Raw genomic sequence first — 19,509 nt, 5'->3', positions numbered from 1 at the left:
ACAGCTTCCTCTCTCAGCTCGCCCTTTCTTATCCCTGGGGTTGGTGTCCCCCCTTACCTTCCTTTCCCCTCCTCTCCTAGTGTGTCGTGTATAAAAAAACCAAACAAAATACAAAATAACAACAAAAAAACAAAAAAAAGGCTCTTTTCAGAGCCGCCTTTCACAGTTAAAAAATAGAAGTGAAAATAAATGAAGCAGGGCCCTTTGTATTTTTTAGAAGTCCGCGGACAGTTCGCGAACATTAAAACAAATTAGGTTGCTACCCTATCACAAACATTTCAATCTTCTCTGGGAGGAATTGGTGGCTCTGAAAAGAGCCATTGGTGGGTGTTTGTAAGTCAAAAATTATAAATGCTTAACACCTACTTCAAAATGGATGTTGTAATTCCAAAAAAGGTCACAATGCATTTTGTACATTTCTCAGAAAAATCTGATTGCCACCATAAGTACAATGGACTCCATCTCTGTGAAAAATGTTTGTACTACGAAACAGAATATTTTCATTGTGAAAAGAAGACATGCCAAAATCTTTTAGAAAGGCACAAACAGCTTTATTAACATTGCGCCTTGCTTTTTCCATTTGGGGACCAAATGAAGAAGAACAAAGCCACATTTGTCTCTGCGCAATCCGTGAAAATATCACTTGAGAATTAGGAAACATGTCCATAACCTTCCCAAGTCCTTCTTTCATAGCAAATTGCAAAAAATTACAGTCACATGTCCTAAACTGTTCCCTCCACAATGAATTACAATTATGTCTGGATGTTGCTCTGTCTCCAAAGTAGCACAGAGAGGTAGCAAGTCCAATCACTTCATTCCACGTACTCCATGCCAGTGTACTTCCACATGTGGGAATCCAAGATCTACAGCTACTCCACAGCTTTCTGCATGCACCTTCAACCAATATATCCATGAATCTCCCAAAATCCATACAATCTTTTCCCTAAAACACACAGACATAGCTATCTGTTGTTCTCTCAGCAAAAACAGTATATGAGAAACTCTCTTCTGGCACAACACACCCACTAAACTTTCCTGACCAATCCCTTTCAGTACTCATTCTCATTTGCATGACTTCTGAACCTAAAAATCCCCAGATGTAACTCCCGATGTCCGCGAACTACCGCCATGTCCGTGGACATATCGTAACATGAACAGCCCTTCTACCATTTCCACTTCACTCTCTCTGCCATTCCCGCATTAGATGTAGCTAAGAAGTCACATGACCATGCACCAATCACATTCAAGACCTCTACATCTAACTGCATCATCATAGATCAGCACTGCAAATGTACTGTGAATCTCTCTGAGTACAAGTGTCATATCATTGGCAAGCACCATCTACCAGAAATACCCCTGCAAGTCTCCAAGATTTCTACTTCCAGCTCCATGCATATCCATATGCATGAACACAAACTTCAGGTATGCATATTTTCTGTACAGTAGATGAACACATTTTCAAACAGACTTTTAGCTTGTGTAATCTGTAAAATGAATTTACTGTATTTTTTTTCAATTTCCTAAAATCAACTATGACTTATAAACCTTTATACTATTTACTTTCTTTATACACACACACTCAAATCATGTTAAACATTTTTAAATGAAATATATAGACTACATATATTCAAACAAAATTGCATGCAAGCACAATCTGTGTTTAAATCTTTCAAAAAAAAAATACTTATACAATTTCATATTTTTTTGTTTTTATTTATTTATTTACTTAATTACTTTAATTTAGACATGACATTGAGGCACTATTACCTAGAACAGCTTAGTTACAGAAATAGTGGTATTCACTGGTATATTCTAAATTTCACAAGACATAGTAAAGATATTTTTTTTGCTACAGTTAGTCATTCTATACAATTTGTTCATTAAGAACATATCATATGTACTGAACTGATGCAATGTATCTTATGTAAATAAATTAGTTTAGTAGTTTTGAAGAAGGCGCTGAGGATTTCAATTAAAAAAATCAATATCTAAATTAAAAACAGCGCTATATACAAACAAAATTACTAATTTGAATATTTTACAATTGCAGTGAAGACCAGTCTCCTCAAAAGAAGCAGCCGAATTTGAAGAACAAAGAAGAACTAATAAGTAACCTGTTAATTTAAGAAAAAAAGTAAGTAGAATATCACCATAATATTTGTATTATTACTCAAACATACTGTAAAGTTAATACAAGCTATTTCTGTGCCTAAAAATAGAGATTGTGTACCATTTTGTCCAAAAATCTCCATGTCTTAAACATTGATTTACAGCCAGAATGGCCCACAAATTCCTATTTTTGGACACACAAATTACCCAACTGAACCGCTACAATGTTCATATTATAGAACAAACAACTGTTTTAATTGTATACATTAGATTTACTATTTGTACTTTTCCACACCACTAGCTTACTTTTTTTTTGTCATCTGAACCCCAGTTTAGTAACACATAAATTCAAGAATACCTATCCCTACTAGTTGTAGTTCCCAATGCACAATCACACACCATTACATACATCTTTATCATCTTACTCAAACACTCATGCACACACCACACATACATTGCAGAACACCCCAACCCATACCTTCTTTATTTTTTTCAACAGACCCTAAAGCATGCCTAACAAAAGTCAAGTCTGTAGAAAGCAACGCAGAAGTAGAGCAAATGAAAATAAAAGTGTCCAACATAAGCATCCATCTCTAGCAGAATTTGTAAAAAAAGTTGAAACAAAACAGCTAATACAGTCATTTAGTGAAACACAAGAAGTTTCAAGTACAAAAACTTTGCCTCCCCTATCAAAATGTAAAACAAACCAAAAAACAATTAACAGAAAATCAGCTATCACTACAGATAAAACTACTTCTTTAAATTTTAATATAATGCAAAGTAAGCATATCAAGAAAAGTATTTTAGCCAAAATGTACCGTCACAAAGTCCTTCAAAATCTTATAAAAACAGGAGAGAAATCAGGTTCAATGCTTAAAACCTATCGTAGGAAATTAATATTAGAAGCGTTGATGGACAGTGCAATTCTTCTCAAAAGAAAGTTATTTATTTTACTGATAAACAAAATGAAACCACTTACAAAACTAATAACTAAATTACAAAAAAGACTTCTCAATAAGCGAAATGTCAACAGAAAGAACTTCTTAAGTATCTGCTGAGGTGAATGGAATCACACTACGAGCACAGAACCATATTTTAATGAAGAAGCGTACAAACAAAAGCAAACAAATACAATTGCCATACATAGCAGTGGTCGAGGTTATGAAAAAGTGAGTAATACCATAATGGAACAAGAAGTACTCCTTACAAAAATATGCCCTGAAAACTTAGAATTACCCCTCCATTCAACTGAATCAGAACGTCTAGTGTACAAATGGCCATGCACGTCAATGTGTAACATTCCCAAACAATGTTTCAAATCTTTATGCCAATTCCTCAATAAATATGTAAAAAGCAAAGACAAAATCAAAATTAAATGACTGCAAAATATGGATACCTGTCCAGTGCGCAAGTACACAGGACTACAAGGACATTCATTGGCCTGCATTACAGAACCTACTTGTAAAATCACTTTCCATGATATCAAAAGGATATCAACACATCACTCAACTATAAGAAATCTAGTCTATAAACTGTACTATGCTAAAAGTCCTGTTTAGCACTAGCAAATTTAAATAACATCCTTCTACATGGTACAGCAAAAGACCTATTTGAAGAAATTGACTATATCCAGAAAAAATATTTTGGAAGTGAAAGCCATTTACAGAATGAAATAGCTTTAAAGCAATTAAGCAACAATTCTACACTTGGCAACCTTTTGCTAAACACATACAAAAAAGAAATACTAAATTTTAAAAGTACATCAGCTGAAGTACCAAACCATGTATGTGTATGTTGCTGTAGAACTTTTTATAAAAGTAACACAAAAACTGTAGACCTATCATACAAAATAGAAGACAATGAAGATTCAAAATGGTTTGAATTAGCTCCCTACCTTGTAGCAGAAAACAAATACGAAATAACTGACCCCTTAATATTTTGCAGTTACTGCACTACAAAACTTGACAACAACCAAACTCCTTCACGTGCTATCACAAATAATTTGGAACTATACCCAGTACCAAAACCCTTACAATAACTTATATGAGAGCATCATAATTCAAACAGTACACCCATTTCAAGCAATAATACGCCTTCAACCAAAAACAGCAAAATTACCTCCCTCTGAATTGGTAAAAGGCATTTGTGGAAAAGTAGTTTATTTACTATTAGATCTAAAAGAAAATGTTTATACTTTAGGAGTGCAACGTTCAATGCAGCAATCTTTAATTATCTTAGTAAATGGAGTACCTACAAAAGACAAAAAAATATGGCAACAGCTTGTAGATTTACATAAGGTTAGACAAGCCTTCCAATATCCTAAAGAGAATAATGAATATTACAAAGAAATTAATATTGAAGAAAACTTGAAAGATTCAACTGAAATAATTCAAGAAACACAAGAAGCTGGTCAATTTGAGCTACTAGATCCTGCTACAATATCAAATACTTTAGACCATTATAAAATTCATCCTTTGCACTCTAATGACATCATAGAAGATGTACTGGAAACGTACCAAATGCGTCAAACAAAAGGATCGCCAATCAGCATATGGGAAAAAAGTATGGAAGCACATGCTTTTCCTCTACTCTTTCCTACTGGCAAAGTAGGAAGGTATGATGATAGACCTATTCAAATATCAGCTTCAGAATACCGCTCATTATGGATGTATTCTGAAGATCCCAGATTTAGACAAAATGTGGAATACATATTCCACCTACTTTTTGAAAGTGAACTAGCAACTTTCTGTTACGGAGTTGCACACATATTAAAATCAGGATCACACTTTCAAAATATGACAGCTACACAATTATTAGAAAAAGTGCAACAAAAGGATGAGGTTTTACAATCAAATATTACAAATCTATTAGCAAATATGCGTGGTACTAAAGAGTACTGGTTTCGACGTCATGGAGATGTACGTTGTATGATCAGAAACCTTGGCCCACCCACTTGGTTTGTTACATTAAGTTGTGCAGAATATGCATGGGAAGATTTACATGATTTCCTACGCATATCAAATAAAAACAAAACAAACATAGATATACTAACACCTGGAGAACTTTGTTCTTTGGATTCTGTTAATGTTTCAAGATATTTTCACCATCGCTTCATTGCTATGCTACATTTTATTTGTAATAAAACTGTTCCTCCCCTTGGAGAAGTGCAACACTTCTTTTGGAGAAAAGAATACCAAGCCAGAGGAGCTTCATATATCCACATGCTTTTATGGATTAAAGATGCTCCTAAATTTGGTCAAGACAGTGATGCCACTGTTTTACAGTTTATTGAAAAATATTTCACTCGTGAAATTCCATCAGAAGCCACAAATAGTGATCTTCATGCACAAATTTTACAATTTCAAAGACACAAACGTGGAAAATATTGTCATCGCAAATACAAAAACAAAGAGAGATACTACACCAAATGCCGATTTGATTTCCCTAGACCAGTAACAAATACAGGTCAAGTGAACAACCTCATGTCTTCAGTTAGACATAGTGTTAAAGGTAAATCACCTAAAAATACATATTACATAAAAAGAAAAGAAGAAGAAAAATATATCAATGATTATAATGCAATCATTGCCCACTTATGGAATGCAAACATAGATTTGCAGTACATTGCAGACAATTCTACTGCAGTTGCACGATATGTCACAGCATACTTAACTAAAGCAGAAAAGACAGAGCTCCAAGACCTCCGGAATAAACCTGTCATCAGATAAAACAGTGTCTCAGAAATTATACAGCTTGGGCATAAAAATGCTCACCCATAGAGAATGTGGATCATATGAAGCAGCTGATCCTTTAACTGGTACTGCATTGTATGGTAAATCTGAAAATATAGTATGGCTAAGTCTTGGTCCAGCTAAATCTAGCAATAGAGTTCTAAAATCATATGAAGATATAGAAACAATAGCCAAACGTGATCCCAACAGCCAAGACATTTTAAAAAACAATTTATTGGACACATACTACCCAAACAGAAATAATACTTTGGAAAACATGTGTCTATACCACATAGCCCAAAACTACCGATACAAAAATAATATGAAACCTGATGAAAAAAAAGATAAATATAGAGTGACAAACTGTGAAGGCAGCTTAGTTAAACTCACTAAACCAAATTTAATTAATCATAGCAAATTGTCATTAAAGACTCCTCAACATAAAGAAGTATATTACATGTCCCTGCTACAACTCTTCAAACCATGGAGAAAAGAAGAACAAATACTAGATAACTATGACTCATATGAGGATGCTTTCAAAGCAAATGAAAGCACTATAACTGATGTAAACTTTACACAGTATAAAACAATGTTGCACAATGAACAGCAGCACGAAGAAGAACTACAAGCCCAACTAGATAAGGACACTCATGACAGTAGTCAACCTTCTGTAACAGGAAGCCAAGAACCACTGGGAGAACCACTAATAATAAATGAGGCAGGATTAGCTATGATAGAAGTAGAAAACACCATGTGTCAGTATGAAGATAAAGAAGACTTAACTATACTACAATCAAAACTAAACAATGAGCAACATAGCATTTTTCAAGAAGTAACAAAACAAATTGCACATGGTGTAAAACATGAAAATAAAGAATGTACCTGCCATAATTATAAACCTATACTACTGTACATCAGTGGTGAAGCTGGTTCTGGCAAAACATTCCTAATCAAAATCATTAGTAAGTTCCTTCAACAATTGACAAACAACAAACTGTCAGCTGTTGTCACTGCCCCCACAGGTTTAGCTGCCTACAACATAGGTGGTGTTACATTACACCGATTACTACTATTACCAGTAGAATACCAGAACAAATTAGACTATTACAAACTTTCTGCAGAAGCTGCAATGGAACTACGCAGAGAATTGAAACAAATGAAAATGCTACTAATAGATGAAGTGAGCATGGTCTCCAACCTGATGTTAGCTTTGATTCACCTCAGATTACAAGAAGTACTCAAAACAGACTATGAAGAGCTCTTTGCAGGAAAACACATTATTGTTTTTGGAGATCTGCTTCAATTAACACCAGTAAAATGTGAGCCTATTTTTAAAACATTAGGACACAAACTCTGCTATAAAACTGTTGGCAGCATTGGAAATGTCAACCTTTGGCAACATTTCCAATACAGAGAATTAACAGAAAACATGCGGCAATCTGCAGATCTCACTTATGCCAACATTTTAAAAAGTATCAGAGTTGGTATACTTTCTAAAGAAGCAGAAGCAATATTGAAAACCCGGCACATTAATGCACTTTATGGCGATAATGCATGTGCTACAGATGTTATGGAAAAATTAGCCCACAAAAATGTCAATTGTATGGCCTTAATGCCAACTCTTGCTTGCTGTTTCAAATTCAATTAAATCATGCTAAGTAAAGAAATGCAACCAATCATGGAAATTAGCGCAACTGACAAACTAGATGTACATGGTATGACACTACCCATTTGTGACCAAGCCACAACAAGACTAAATTGTTTAGAAAAATCAATCTCAAACACAGCAGGCTTAGAAAAGATATTAAAATTATCCTTAAATTGCAGAATAATGCTTAAACGTAAACTTGACATGGACCAAGGATTAGTTAATGGAGCACTGGGTACAGTTGTTGGCTTTCAAACATACCCACGCGACAACAAAATTCAGTTTGTCAATATACTCTTTGAAAAACTTTCAGAAGTAAAAAGGATAGGACTGTAGGGTATTTTGTGGAGATTTGGGGCCTGACGGTATTTTCTTACCGCCGAAAAATAACTTAGCAACAATCACTCCTTATATTCAGATTGGGCCATGTATAACAATAATTCAGTGGACATGCATTATTTCAGCACCCAGACATGCATATTTGGTATGCGTGGTTGGTATGCGTGGTTGGTGGTATTTTGGTGAGCATAATTCCCTTGTTTTATTTGTGGCCCCAATATCCAGAATCCCTTATTTTTGCTTAGATTTTTCGTGTAATCACTAGAGAGACCTCAGGCTTGCATTTCTGGAACACCACATTTTCATTTTTAGTGTTCCACCATGGGCAATTTCTCTCTGTCTTATCTACGGCAGCGAGCTATCATGTGGTATTTTCACTATCTTATATACGGTAGTGAACTATGTCCCGGGCCTCCCTTTTTGTCGACTCATAGACCTCCGACAAACTACAACACACACAGTTAGTTATAACTGCTCATACTAAATTACATTGTGCACACGGCTGCAACCAAATTTGATGTTTAGCTACCTTGAAAATGACAATTGCACTGTCTAAACATCTCCCCACATCATCAGCACTGCTTTGGTAAATATAAAACACACCACCCGTCTGCTTGCAAATATTTTTGTGTATTATAAAAGTTGCATTTAAACACGATCTCACTCTTTACAGAAATAAATAAAATAGCACAGTAACAGCATTGTCTGTGATACACTGAAAAGAGAGTGGCGGAGACGAGAACTCAATTTGCAACATTAACATGTGATTAAAGCACAGGAATCTCCTTTCCTACACTGACTGAATATTCTCGTACACACTCAACCCCCACACTTCTGTAATTACCTTATCTGTTCAGCCTGAGTTTTCTTCAGCTGTTCTCTTTCTGAATGTGGTTCCCTTGAAGATTAACCCCGGTGAAAACAAGCGTCTTTCGTTCTCAAACCGGGGTTATTGCCTGGAACTCTCAGCTTTTTCAGCAGAAATGCTCCAACCAGGAAAACAGGTCCTTCTCCCAGCTCTCCAAATCCCGACTGTCCTCCCCCTCTCTTTAAACTCCCCCCAGCAAAACCCTCATCACTGCCTCTAGCATGATACTTGCTATGACGCTGCTCCAATCAGAAATTGATCATGCCATCTCCTCCCTCTCTACACAATGGCTCCTTTTTACAGTAACCATTTGTAACCAACTGATTTCCTGTATCTTCGAGCCCTTGGCTTCCTGAGTTATGTGGACAGAGCAGCAGAGAAAAAGAAAAAAAAATGAATGTGCGTTTAAAAGTTCACTTTCAGAGTAGGCCTATTTCTGCAGTGGAGACACATTTTTATTAGTGGGTTATGTTAAATGCAGTTTTATTAGTCAGGTTAGTTATTAATAATGTTAGTTATTAATTTCCAAATGTGTCTCTTGCACCATAGGCATTTCAGGTGAAAAATAGTGTGCATTTTTGAATGTGCACGTGTGCTTTTAACTGTAAAAATAGATTTGCATCTTATATGTTAAAATGGTTTTTGACTGAATAGCCTGGCTTTACTTATATGTCATGTTAATCTGGTAACACATATAGCAATGCACCGCACCCATGTGGTGGCGCTGCATTAAAAAAAAATTGCTACTTGTGCAGTAGTGCTGTACTCTGTGCTGTAACACGCCAAATATCCTTACATACCCTTCTTTTGTTTTTAGAACTTGGTTACAATCCAAGCCAATTCCTAAAAACAACTTGTTCTTTTTTTTTTTTTAAATGCATGTGTATTGGGATATCTTTCTCTTCCTGACGTAGCTAGTAAAATCAGTAACATTTTCATTTTTACTGATAGCACAATCAACCATCCACCCATGATTAACACCAGGACAGCCAAACCCACTATTGAGCGTTCCCCCCAGGTTCCCCAATTAAATCTTTCCACTTCTATTATCCCCAGATTACTAATTGTAATATTGTTTTTTCTCAAATTCATTTTTATAACATGTCTTTCTTTGTGATTCAATAAATATTCCACATCCGGATCTATTGGAAAAGTATCCCTTTGGAAAAAATCGATATTTTCCACTTGGCTTTCCCAAACATCATTTGTTACATGAAACAATGTTAACCCCCCAATTGACACAATTGTATCCTTTGGAACCTCTAAATAAAAAACATTATATTTCACCTGTTTAACCACATATGTTCCATGGTTTAAATGTACTACCGTCATGTTCTTTAAACAGGTGCTGATCAACCATTTACCTCTGACCATCTTAGCCTGTGCCATTTCTTCACTCCCCATATTGCTAATAATCACTTCACATCCCTCTGATATACTTGGGTCACATTTCAAACCACAAATAGCATCTGTGGCATCAGGAACAAACGGTTTACCTGGACACATATAATTTTGTTCTTTAAATTTTACACATGTTTCTAGGTTTGGTAATAAACTTCAGGTTCCCATGACTGAAATGCCACCACTTCTGGAGTCTTAATCTTAATAAATTTGTCCTCTTGCCAAAATCCCACGTTGTGTACCCACTTCGTTTGATAAATAAGTTCAGCCGCTACATATGGAATGCATAGCAAAAATCCGATCTCTAGTCTTTCCAAGTCCACATATGACGGCATTGCATTACCCATTTCGAATGCAATTTTTACCTGTATTAGATCAATTTCCCTCCTGGTCAATCTTTCTATCATTTGACGAATAATATCCTGCGAAACAAAATACAAGGGGATATGTCCTTGAATCAATTGTGAAACTGCAGTTTGATCTTCTCTCATATAATTCGTTAATAGTCTATCAACAGGACTCATTATGTTCAATATTTCATTTAAAGTTCTGTCATGCTTAAGTATTATTTTAGTCGCCCGTTGCATTACATCCGCTTGTTCATTTAGAATGATTGCAGTTTCATTTATGAATCTTACTTGTTCATCCAGTCCCCCTCTAATTCCATCTAATGTTTTTTGTATTATTTCTAGGTCAATACTCAGTTGTTGCGCTTTAGTACTCAGTGTTCCTACCGAAATAGAATTGGCTGTTGATATTGTGGTACCTATTATGGCTCCAACTATAGACATTACCAATGATATCGCAACCATCACCGCACCTCTCTTTCCTCTCTTCTTCTTAATGTCTGCTGAATTCACGAATGTTTTTTCCAATTGCATTAATATATCTCTTATTGACTGCTTAGTGTCCTCTTTTCTTATTTCCAGCCACTCTTTAGTCTGTTCAATCTTAATTCCGGTATTGTTCAAGTGTTTTTCAATCAAAATCTCAGGATTCAATGGTATGTATATATTTTGGAAAATCATCCTTCTATCACTCATGATGAATCCTGGTGCCTCTTCCACCGCGATACCAGATGCTGGTCCAGGTTCAATGACAACCTGTGCTTCTGAATTCTTGAAGATCCCTCCAAATATCATCATCATTAACCATATCATCGGTATCATCTTCAATGCTGATCGCTTTGCAGCCTTGGTCTTCACCCCTCTTTGGGGCTTTCCCGGAATCCGTCCACGTGGGCTCCAGGACTCCATCGTCTCCCGTGGGCTCTAATCCCGGAACCTCCGACCAAATAATGTTAATTTTCTAAATGAAATAGAAAATAAACAAATTAAGTACATAGCACAATACTAACTTCACCCTTTTGCCAAAAATAAAACATGCTTGGTAAAAATATTTCGTTTTTTTTTTTTTTCTGAAATTAAACAGAAGTTAAAAGAAAACAAGCACATATAAAACAGCATTCAATATTTAATACATTTTCTCTCTGCACACCAACCATGAGCTTCCATTATATATTTTTATTTATTTATTTATTTATTTATTTTATATTATATATTTTTACATATATTACAGTGTTTATGTACCATTATAACAATCAACTTTTTAACTTCTTTGTCACTGCCTCCTGATTGTACCCATTTATTTTCTCTTTTTGTGTTCAAGGGACTTTATCTGTTTCTACATGCTCAAGCTGCCTGATCTCATGTCTGGATTGGCATGGTTTGATTTGATTTACATGGACAAACTGCTCTATTGCCGTTTCACCTTCATTTTTCAAAATTTTATAAACTACAGGAGAGACCTTATCTATAATTCGAAATGGCCCCTGCCAGGCTGCTAGAAATTTAGAATTTTTCTGTTTACTTTTTCCAAAATGAAACTTGTACACCTGATCCCCTACACTGTATTCCTTTACTGATGTATTTTTGTCATAATAAGACTTTGCACTGTCAGCAGCTCTTTCCAGATTTCTCTGCACAAAAGCAAATGCATGTTGCAAATGCCTCCTCAGTTCATCAATATATTCATGAACTGTGGATGCACTCACAAGTGTCTGCTCATGTGTTCTGTATAGTAGGTGTTGTGGTAACACCATTTTCCTACCTGTCAAGACCTCATGGGGGCTAACACCTGTTGCCTCGGCAGGAGTTGATCTGATTGCCATCAAAACCAACGGTAAACGTAAATCCCAGCTGGAACCTGCTTCTGCCACAAATTTCTTTAAAATATCCACAACAGACCTATTGCTTCTTTCAACTCTACCTGAAGACGCTGCCCGATATGCGATATGTAGTTTCCTTTTCACACCTAGTATTTGCCATACCTTACTCATTAGAGTACTTGTGAAATGACTTCCTCTGTCTGACTCAATTCTTTGTGGCAACCCAAACCTTGAGAACACATGGTTCACCAGCAATGTGGCTGCTGTTTGCGCACTACAATCTGGTGCAGGAATGCATTCAATCCACTTCGACATCAAACATACCACACTCAAAATATAACGGTGTCCCCTGCTCGACCTTTTTAAAGGACCTACATAGTCTATTTGCAAATCTGACCATGGGAGAGTTAGGCCTCTTTTCATCAATGGTGCTCTATGCATTGGTGAAGCAGGTTTAAATTGGGCGCATACTAGACATCCTCTAGTATATAATTCCACATCTTGGGACATATGTGGCCAGTAAGCATAATCTTTTAGTATTTCTAATGTTTTTTGTGAACCTCTATGGCCTGCAGTTATGGCATCATGTGCATGGTGTAGCATTAGTCCTCTGAAAGAAAGGGGTACTACCCACTGTATTTGTCCTGTTATGGACTCTCTAATCATGAGTCCATCCTGTAATCTAATTTGTGTTTTGTTCTTTAATAACACCCTCAACTCTTCTTTTCCCATACAATCATTTTCTGTCAAAGAATTTTGTTCGGGATCTATCAAATGATTATAATAGATTCCCAAAATTTGATCATTCTTTTGTGCCTCAATCAAATCTTGGTCTGGCGTGTCATGACTCCACTGCACCACCGGTTGATCTACCTCCTTTGGTGCTTTAGAACGTCTGACTGCATCAATTTTTATTTCACCCATTAAATAATCAATAGGTAGCAATTCTCCCATCACAGCCCCAATCTTAGCCAGGTGGTCTGCCTTATCATTTCCCTCCTTATCCTCTCCTGGTGTTTTTAAATGCCCACAAATTTTTCTCCAGTATATTGTTAACTTATTCTCTGACACCAATTTGTCTATGGCTTGTATCATTTTTCCATGCTTAAGTGACTTTTTGTTGTATGTAACCATGCCTCTTGCTTTCCAACCAGGCAAATACTCCACAAAGCTATTCCGTGCATAGTCAGAATCAGTCACCAGGACAATTTCACTGAACTTTTTATCAACTGCAGTAGCAATTGCTTTATAAATGGCTGCCAATTCCGCCACCTGACTGCTCCTATCTCCAATCCTCATCCCTATACTGGGGACACCTTCACACTTCAACCAGACATTTCCTATTCCTGCCACTAACTGTTTATTACTGTCATTTTCAATGTGGAAAGCACAACCATCCACATATACAGTTGGCAAATCCTTGCATGTTTTTTCATCAAAAGCTTTGTGTGGTGATTGTTCAAATTCCTGCAAACTAGTTTCTACTTCCATTTCATTTGGTATTTGTTCAGCTGCACAGTCATGTAAGTCAGCTAACCCTTGAGCAATTGGGTTCTTTTTATTTTGTCCATATCTCACTTCTACGGGAAAACCTTGTAATGCCAGCGTCCATGAAGTGATTCTGGATTGCGCTAGATTACCTGATCTAATTCTTTTACTCTCTAAAAATTGCAAAGGTTGGTGATTTGTTTCAATAATCACCTTTTCTCCCTGAACAATGGGGCGGAAATGTTGTAGCGCCCACACAGTGGTTAATAGGGCCTTTTCACATTCATTAAATTTCATTTCAACTTGGGAAAATGCCTTACTTGCATATGCAATGGTTTTGTGATTCAAATCGTGTTTTTGTGATAACACTGCTGACATACAATGTTCAGAAAAACCTATTTCTATAAAGAAATCCCTGTCCTTTATGGGGCATGCTAAACATGGTGCCTTTACAAGACATTCCTTTAATTTAGCCACTGCATCAGACTGCTCTTTTTCCCATTTCCAGGGAGTATTCAGTTTAAGCAGTTTAGTCAATGGTTGAGAGATTTCTGCATAATTTTCAATGAACTTTCTGTTATAGCCTGTCATCCCTAATAAACTTTTTACTCCTTTCACATTTTTAGGATCTTTTAATCTTTGTATGGCCTCTATTTTCTTCTTTTGTGGATTTAGCCCATGTTCAGTCACTTCATGCCCTAGAAAGTTCACTTTTTTCTTGCACCATTGTGCTTTTTGCAAAGATACTTTGGCGCCTGCTTTCTGCAATTGGCCAAGTACATGTCTTATTTCATCAAAATGGCTTTTCAGGCTTTTATTTTTTATCAGGACATCGTCCACATAAACTATTGTTCCTCTTTCCGCTGCATCCGGCATGGCCTTTCTCAAAAATATGCCAAATTCACTCCCACTATTGATGTACCCGAACGGAGCTCTAAGCCAGGCATATTGAGTCCTGTCAAATGTAAAGGAAAATAAATGTTGTATCTCCTCTGCCAATGGCACGCACCAATATCCAGAGGTGAGATCTAATGTGGTAAATACATTTGAACCATGTATCTGAGCTAGGCCCTGATCAATGAATGGCAGTGGCTATCTAGATACTGGTACTCTTTTATTTAACTCTCTCAAGTCTGCACACAGCCGCCATTGACCATTTGGCTTTAACACACCTAAAATAGGTATATTGGATGTGCTATGAATGGGCCTGATGATTCCCCGCGATTCCAAATTTTTAATAATCTCTGCCAATGATTCTAAACATGCCAGCGGTAGTCTATACTGGCGTACAAACACTGGTTTTCTGCTACACCCTTCTGGTAGTGTGGCCACATGTAAATCAGTTAAACCACAATCATAAGCATCTTTTGCAAATACATCCTTAAACTCCATAAATATCTCCCTCAGATTGTCCCTCTCTTCATTGCTTTCACACGCATTCGCTAAGGAGATCTGTTCTTCTACCATTTTGGAAAATTCTGCAAAATCTTCTGGTAAGGGAATCTCAGCGCTTTCCTCTAACTGTGTGGCTGTGTCTTTTTGTAAAGCTGACACTTTTAAATATTTTGGCATATCAGCTTCCACTTCAATGGGCTGATTTTCTGTTTCATTTTCATTTAAATTAAATATTATGCAATCCTCTTGATGGCAGCACACTGTCTCATTTGAATCATAAGGATACACAGAATGAATTTTAAATATTCCTTTGGGCTGAGAGTCCAGGAGGCCGATTCATGGAATAATTAGCGCGGCGCAAGTGGGCAAAAACGTGCGAATCGCAGTGGAATAGCGAAAATCGCAGTGCAATTGCGAAAATCGCACGAAAAGCAGCGCAGGTCGATTCATGGAAGGCCGTGCGTGAGAAAACCAGCGGATGTGCGATAAAAAGTGCGCGGCGCACGTTGGCGCACAGGCCATCTAACAGCGTGCGCCAGGTCACTGCGAAAATCGCACAGGCCACAGCGAAAATCGCACATAGCGCGGCGCACGCAACAAAAGTAGGCGGAACACGGGCGTAACACTCGGAATGGGGAACAACTTGCCAAAACGTGGGCGTCACGGGGGAAGTACAGGGCACAAGTGCGCGGAACGCCCACACGCTCGCCTACAACACGTATTCATGGAATAGAATAGGGGAAAAAAGCGCACGCTCAAACCAGCGCACAGGCACAAACACGACCGCCACAAGAAAACAGGCGGTAGCGTCTCTGCGGCTGTAAGAAATGTGCGCCAAAAGGTGCGCCAACAAATCGCACCTATATACTGCCATGATGAATGTCCCATACTGTGGCCCTCCAGGAAAAATGACGTGCAAAGGGGTACCCACAAACACGGACACCCGCTGACAAAAAATACGTGTGCGTGTATACCGGGGTGCGCGGGAAGTCTAACACGCGATTTCAGCAGGGTACGTGCATCACAGGGGTTCGCGTGAAGTTTCACACGCGATCGGGTCTGGGGGAGCGGGCTACGTGTATATCAGGGGTTCGCGTGAAGTTCCACACGCGAACAGCCTGGGCGCGTGTATTTCAGGGGTGCGCGGGAAGTTCCACACGCGAATAGCCTAGGCGCGTGTTTTTCAGGGGTGCGGGGGAAGTTCCACACGCGAACAGCCTGGGCGCGTGTATTTCAGGGGTGCGCGGGAAGTTCCACACGCGAACAGCCTGGGCGCGTGTATTTCAGGGGTGCGGGGGAAGTTCCACACGCGAACAGCCTGGGCGCGTGTATTTCAGGGGTGCGCGGGAAGTTCCACACGCGAACAGCCTAGGCGCGTGTATTTCAGGGGTGCGGGGGAAGTTCCACACGCGAACAGCCTGGGCGCGTGTATTTCAGGGGTGCGCGGGAAGTTCCACACGCGAATAGCCTGGGCGCGTGTATTCCAGGGGTGCGCGGGAAGTTCCACACGCGAACAGCCTGGGCGCGTGTATTTCAGGGGTGCGCGGGAAGTTCCACACGCGAATAGCCTGGGCGCGTGTATTTCAGGGGTGCGCGGGAAGTTCCACACGCGAACAGCCTGGGCGCGTGTATTTCAGGGGTGCGCGGGAAGTTCCACACGCGAACAGCCTAGGCGCGTGTATTTCAGGGGTGCGGGGGAAGTTCCACACGCGAACAGCCTGGGCGCGTGTATTTCAGGGGTGCGCGGGAAGTTCCACACGCGAACAGCCTGGGCGCGTGTATTTCAGGGGTGCGGGGGAAGTTCCACACGCGAACAGCCTGGGCGCGTGTATTCCAGGGGTGCGCGGGAAGTTCCACACGCGAATAGCCTGGGCGCGTGTATTTCAGGGGTGCGCGTGAAGTTCCACATGTGATTTGACAGTGTGGGTCCTCCCAGGTGTACCCTGTACACCCTCCACGGCCCCTGCAGGCAGCCCACACCACAGGGGACTACCCTGCATCCCTGGTCATGTCCCGCAGGCAGCCCACCCACCATGGGCATGCCCCCCAGCAAAGGCACATGTCTCCTTGAACTAATGAACACCAACTCATGTCCCCTTGCACCCCCACCCCCCAGCACTGTGGGGCACCTGCCAGCAGGCCCCCACCCATGTCCAACTCATGTCTCCCACCACCCCCACCCCCCAGCACTGTGGGGCACCTGCCAGCAGGCCCCCACCCATGTCCAACTCATGTCTCCCACCACCCCCACCCCCCAGCACTGTGGGGCACCTGCCAGCAGGCCCCCACCCATGTCCAACTCATGTCTCCCACCACCCCCACCCCCCAGCCACCAGGGTCACCCTCCACCAGGCCCCCACTCATGTCTACCACCACCCCCACCCCCCAGCCACCAGGGTCAGCCTCCACCAGGCCCCCACTCATGTCTCCCACCACCCCCACACCCCAGCAGTGCAGGGTCACCCTCCACCAGGCCCCCACTCATGTCTCCCACCACCCCCAAACCCCAGCCACCAGGGGCACCCTCCACCAGGCCCCCACTCATGTCACCCACCACCCCCACACCCCAGCAGTGCAGGGCCACCCTCCACCAGGCCCCCACTCATGTCACCCACCACCCCCACACCCCAGCAGTGCAGGGTCACCCTCCACCAGGCCCCCACTCATGTCACCCACCACCCCCACACCCCAGCAGTGCAGGGTCACCCTCCACCAGGCCCCCACTCATGTCTACCACCACCCCCACCCCCCAGCCACCAGGGTCACCCTCCACCAGGCCCCCACTCATGTCTCCCACCACCCCTCCCCCCAGCACTGTGGGGCACCTGCCAGCAGGCCCCCACCCATGTCCAACTCATGTCTCCCACCACCCCCACCCCCCAGCACTGTGGGGCACCTGCCAGCAGGCCCCCACCCATGTCCAACTCATGTCTCCCACCACCCCCACCCCCCAGCACTGTGGGGCACCTGCCAGCAGGCCCCCACCCATGTCCAACGCATGTCTCCCACCACCCCCACCCCCCAGCACTGTGGGGCACCTGCCAGCAGGCCCCCACCCATGTCCAACTCATGTCTCCCACCACCCCCACCCCCCAGCCACCAGGGTCAGCCTCCACCAGGCCCCCACTCATGTCTACCACCACCCCCACCCCCTAGCCACCAGGGTCAGCCTCCACCAGGCCCCCACTCATGTCTCCCACCACCCCCACACCCCAGCAGTGCAGGGTCACCCTCCACCAGGCCCCCACTCATGTCTCCCACCACCCCCAAACCCCAGCCACCAGGGGCACCCTCCACCAGGCCCCCACTCATGTCACCCACCACCCCCACACCCCAGCAGTGCAGGGTCACCCGCCACCAGGCCCCCACTCATGTCACCCACCACCCCCACACCCCAGCAGTGCAGGGTCACCCTCCACCAGGCCCCCACTCATGTCACCCACCACCCCCACACCCCAGCAGTGCAGGGTCACCCTCCACCAGGCCCCCACTCATGTCTACCACCACCCCCACCCCCCAGCCACCAGGGTCACCCTCCACCAGGCCCCCACTCATGTCTCCCACCACCCCCACCCCCCAGCACTGTGGGGCACCTGCCAGCATGCCCCCACCCATGTCCAATCCATGCCCCCCTGCACCTGGGTCCCAACATTCCCCAATCATGTCCGTAATGCCCATCCTCCCCTGCCAAAAGGCCCAACCAACTATCACACCCACCCACATATCAAAGGCAATTACATGTTACACCCCCAATGTAAATAATGCAATTTAACACATGTCTGTCACACACAATGGCTGCAAGTGAATGACAAAACACCCAACATGACATGCCTGAAAGCAATGAGATGATACGACACATTGAAGATTAAAAAAATAATATGTATTGAACAGCAAATAAGAAAAAACACAAAGCAAATCAAACAAAACAAGATGAATGTCCAAGAAAAAATTCTGAAAAATTAAAATAAGCCAATTAAGAAGATCATCCTGGGTCCATGAGCCCTACCAAATTAAACCTAACTGACTACTAACTAAAAAGTGAACTATATACAAAAAAGTGGTGCATTGTCCAATCGCAACCAAAAAAATATCAAAAAAACAAAGGAAACCTAACCCTAACTATACAACTATATACAAAGGCAGCGGGCTATTCGGACGGCTCACTGGTTGTTGTCATGGGCCAGGGCATCATCGAACTCCTGGTCAATGGCTTGGAGGCGGGCATGTTCCCTGGCCCCGAGGTCCCGCAGGGATAACGCAGTGTCAAGCTCAAACTCCCTCCGAAGACCCTCGAGGCACTCAGCCCGCCTCAGCGCCCTCCGCATGGAGTCCTCCGCCCTGACCATCGTGAGCCGTTCCTCCT

Source organism: Ambystoma mexicanum, chromosome 5q, assembly GCF_040938575.1.
Source record: "Ambystoma mexicanum isolate Mex_15411 chromosome 5q, UKY_AmexF1_1, whole genome shotgun sequence".
Classification (NCBI taxonomy): Eukaryota; Metazoa; Chordata; class Amphibia; order Caudata; family Ambystomatidae; genus Ambystoma; species Ambystoma mexicanum.
Note: the sequence above shows the minus strand (reverse complement) of the source record.